The sequence below is a fragment of the Dipodomys ordii genome, unplaced genomic scaffold (assembly GCF_000151885.1).
Source record: "Dipodomys ordii isolate 6190 unplaced genomic scaffold, Dord_2.0 Scaffold100, whole genome shotgun sequence".
NCBI classification, from domain to species: Eukaryota; Metazoa; Chordata; class Mammalia; order Rodentia; family Heteromyidae; genus Dipodomys; species Dipodomys ordii.
In genome coordinates, this window is record NW_012267316.1 from 7,370,324 (window position 1) to 7,374,631 (window position 4,308).

Genomic DNA, 4,308 nt, shown 5'->3' on the forward strand with positions numbered 1-4,308 from the left:
TACATGCACCACACACACACACACACACACACACACACACACACACCACATATATTACGTATTAATATATTATTAACCTGCTCATTATGTATTAATATATCATTAACCTGCAAATGTATCTACTACCTAGTTGATGGCTCTCTGGCCATAGGAATAAGCCAAGGTTGCAAAGAACATCTTGACCAGCCAGGGGCTGGTGGCTCACACCTGTAATCCTAACTGAGAGCTGAGATCTGAGGATCTTGATTTGAAGCCAGCCAAGGCAGGAAAATATGCAAGACTCTTTTCTCCAATAAACTACAAAGTAATTAGAAGTAAAGTTCTGGTTCAAGTAGTAGAGTGCTAGCCTTGAGCAAAAGAAACTCAAGGACAGTGCTCAGGCCCTGAATGCAAGCCCCATGACCAGTACACACACACACATACACACACACACACACACACACACACTCTGAACATCTTGACCATATCTTTGGGAGCATGCATGTTCCACTTTGTTTTTCTTGGACTGAGGAGCCATGGGAGAAGGTGCATATATTTTTGGAATATCCAGTCCTATGCATGAGGACAAGACCTAAGGTACCATGAGACCTGATGGAGGGGGCGGAGGTGGGAGAGGGGGAGCAGACAGAAGTAGGAGATCCCAGAATAGACTTTATTGGGGATCTCACTGACAGAAGCATTGGCCACAGGTAGCAGCAACACCAGTTGGATCCCATCAATTTAGGTCAGAATTACAAGCATAAACATGGCTACCATCTAAGAGACTTCATCTTGGCTGCAGGGTCCCTGGGCTATCTAAAGACATTAGTGAAGAATCAGGTGCATCCTGGAGCCAGGGTCTGTTGTAAACCTCCATGGGTATTGCTAATGTCTGTTTACTGGGATGGTGTCATCTAGGGACAGGTTTTTAAAGAATTAAAAGGCAGAGCTGGGCGCCAATGGCTCACGCCTGTAATCCTAGCTATTCAGGAGGCTGAGATCTGAGGATCATGGTTCAAAGCCAGCCCAGGCAGGAAAGTCCGTGAGACTATGATCTCCAATAAACCTAGAAAACTGGAAGTGGTGCTGTAGCTCAAGCGGTAGAGGGCTTGCCTTGGGCTGAAGAGCGCAGGAACAGCGCCCAGGCCCCGAGTTCAAAGCCCCACGACCAACAAAGAAAAAAGAATTAAAAGGCAGGAAAGTGTTTACAGTAAATCTGAGAAGTTTATTTGAAAGTAAAAGGAAAGCCATGAGGACTGGGAAGGTGGCTCAGTGGTAGAGCTCTTGCCTTGCATGCATGGGTTCGATTCCTCAGCACCACATAAGCAAAAAGAAAAAAAGCCGGAAGTGGCGCTGTGGCTCAAGTGGTAGAGCGCTAGCCTTGAGCTGAAGAGCTGAGGGACAGTGCCCAGGCCCGGAGTTCAAGCCCCACGAATGGACCAAAAAAAAAAAAAAGAGAAAAAACGAAGGAAAGCCATGAAAGAAAGTAGAGAAACTCTGCATCAGGAGAGTCTTCTCAGAGAGAGGTTTTCTAGTACAAGGTTCCAGGGTTCCTCCCATGTTTCTTTCCCTTGGCTTTGTGATGATTTCTTTTTTAAAAAAATGTAATTATAAAGGTGATCTACAGAGAGGTTCCAGTTACATGAGTCACGTAATGAGTACATTCCTTTTTTTTTTTTTTAATTTTTTTTTTTGGGTCCGGTCATGGGGCCTGAACTCGTCCTGGACACTGTCCCTCAGCTCTTCAGCTCAAGGCTAGCGCTCTACCACTTGAGCCACAGCGCCACTTCCGGCTTTTTACTTATATGGTGCTGAGGAATCGAACCCAGGGCCTCAAGCATGCAAGGCAAGTGCTCTACCACTGAGCCACCTTCCCAGCCCAGTACATTCCTTTTTTAACAATATCGTCCCTTCCCTTGCTCTCTCTCAGTTTTTCCCTCCCATCCTCACCCACAAGTGTTATAGTTCATTTTCAACACAGAATCCAGTGGCACTATGCAGCATTGGTTCACTCTTTGTCCTCCATATCTCTTCCCCACCCCCACCTCCACTACTACCCTCCCAAAGACGGATACATGAACAGACAAAGCAAAAGGAAAAGAAAACAAGAAACAGCAATGAATGAAAAACCTCTTGTTTCTATTTCCTGGAGTTCATTTCAGTTGTGATGATTTCTTGATGGCTTGTACATGTGCCACTCTGGCGCTTTTCATTGGTTAATGGGCACCCATGGCATTATGGGAAGAAGTATTTGATCAGGAAGAAGCCTTTGAACAGGAACCTGAGGCACTGTGGAACAAGAAACGTCTTAACACATGTTATTGGCCATGTGTTATGTGGGCCACTTTTTTTTCTTTTTTTTGGGGGTCCGGTCATGGGGCCTGAACTCTGGGCCTGGGCGCTGTCCTTCAGCTCTTCAGCTCAAGGCTAGCGTTCTACCACTTGAGCCACAGCGCCACTTCCAGCTTTTTTCTTATGTGGTGCTGGGGAATTGAACCCAGGGCCTCAGGCATGCAAGGCAAGTGCTCTACCACTGAGCCACCTTCCCAGCCATGTGGGCCACTTTTTATTCCTATCTATCTTATCTAACAGTTCCCCTTTCTTTCATAGGAAGACTATAGGAGAAGCCTAGAGATTATGACTTAAGTCAGCTGCAGTCATGTCAAAGTGTTATGCCAAGGTCGCAGGACCCCCCCCCCCGCAAGAAGACCACCGAGAGTCAGGCTCTACAGCTGTTTTATTTAAACGGGCTGCAGCTCGGGCCTCGTCCTACACTCCAACACAGCGGAGCCTAGGAGGAGAGCCCCGAGCTAAGGATTTGCAGGTCTTATAAAGGCACACAATCAGGTGGTTTAGCACCACGTGTTGCTCTGCTCTGAAACAAGCAACAAATAGTCACTGCCTCAAATACTCTAACCTTTCAAAGGCAAATAGACAGACATATGTATCTCTGGGGCAAGACTGCAAGTCTCAGGAATGTGGGAGCAGGCATGAAAAGCAGGATTAGGGCCTGGGTATCACCCATGCAGTGGGCCTGGTTTAGATTCTCCAGCCTCTAAAAGCCAGTCAACAGTGTATACATAATGTGCTTGTTCACAGATGGGGAACAGTAAAAACTTGAAGTGAATTTTCACAAACCTGAAGAGTACCATCTATGGCTTAAAATGTCTTTTTTACTCAGGTGCTGGTAGCACATACCTGTAATGCTAGCTGCTTAGGAAGCTGAGATGTAAGTATCCTGATTTGAAACCATTTCTGGACAAAAATGTTTGTGAGACTCTTATCTCCAATTAGCCAGCAAAAAGCTGGAAGTAAAGCTGTGGCTCAAGTGGTAAAGGGCCAGTGGATAAAAGCCAAGTGAGAGCTCAAGGTCCTGAGTTCAAGCTGTAGTACTGGCACACATGCAAAAGAAATAAAGTCCCATCTGTTAACAAATGAGATCAGGTATGACAGGAGAGAGAAAATTGTGGGGAGAAGAGGTCCTAGTGGAAACCTTAGTAAGCAGAAAGGCCAGGGTGTGGATGGGGCCGTTCTGGGATTGTAAGCCTGGGCTATGGAAGGGTGGTTTTGAGAAGTCAGGGCCTAGTCTTTCTGGGGATTCCAGTTGCAAACTTCAGTACCACCTCAGAACAAGCAAAAACTTTAAGAATGGAGGCCTCGCTGTTTTGAGGTGGGAGAGCTGGGAAGAATGGCTGGGCAAGACTCTCATCTGCCTGAGGTTAGGCACTTGGGAGGAATGTGTGTGTGTAGTGCATTCCAAACAGGAGGGGCTGAGAAGTGGCAGGTCTTCTTGTGGTCCAGCCTGTAGTATGAGCACTGGGGCTGAGAGGCAAGGCTGGCAGGTGCTGGGAGCCCTGGGTCTACACAATTGTTTCTCCAGCTAGGTTAAAGCGGAAAGTGACTTTAAATGGCAAAATGCACATAAAGATTTCCATAATTTCTTTTGCATGGTTCATATTAAAAACTCAATATTATGCCAGGCAGCAGTGGCTCATGCCTGTAATCCTAGCTCCTCAGGAGGCTGAGATTGGAGGAGTGAAATTCAAAGCCCACTTGGGCAGAAAAGTCTGAGCGCATCCATCTCTAACTAACACAAACATGAGCTCGAGGCATAGCTCAAGTGGTAGAACACTATCTGGGAGCAAACATGCTGAGTGAGTGTGAAGCCCCCTGTGTTTAAGCCCTGGGATGAATGAATGAATGAATGAATGGTGAGTAAAATTCTCAATATTGGCTGGAGACATAGATCAAAGGTAGAGAGCTTGCTTAGAATATGTGAACCTCTGGTTCTACCTTCACACTGCAAAAATACAAAAGAATTTGTTCTGT